General features: G+C 61.7%; 1 protein-coding gene across 1 annotated transcript in view; it reads right to left on the reverse strand.

Moving 5' to 3' along the window:
* Positions 1-326, reverse strand: part of RAVER1 (ribonucleoprotein, PTB-binding 1) — a gene marked incomplete at both ends in the record, with an annotated part of 3,506 nt that overhangs the window by 2,821 nt on the left and 359 nt on the right. The gene's annotated exons all lie outside the window — the stretch shown is intronic.

The raw sequence follows: 326 nt of genomic DNA on the forward strand, positions 1-326 counted from the left end.
TGGGCAGGCTCCATACGGTGAAATCACACCGTCCGCGGTGAAGCCTCGGGCAAGGCGGCCCCGTCCCCAAGCTCCAGGGAGACACAGGGGACAGGGACAGCGTCCCCGGGTCCCAGCCACCCTCACCCCTCTGGCTGGAGAAGCTCTCGCAGCTTTCTCTGTCCCCGAGAACCATTTTTGGGGTGGGGGGGATGACGCTGGCGGGTGCAGGCCCCCCAGGAGGGGCTGGATTGAACACCCTCAGTTTGGAAAAGCATCTTGGAGGGTTCGGAAAATGATGTGAATCCCACGCTGCAACGTATAAAGTCTCCCAGGGGGGATTCTAA

This window comes from Fulmarus glacialis, unplaced genomic scaffold, assembly GCF_000690835.1.
Source record: "Fulmarus glacialis isolate BGI_N327 unplaced genomic scaffold, ASM69083v1 scaffold14064, whole genome shotgun sequence".
In the NCBI taxonomy this organism is placed as follows: domain Eukaryota; kingdom Metazoa; phylum Chordata; class Aves; order Procellariiformes; family Procellariidae; genus Fulmarus; species Fulmarus glacialis.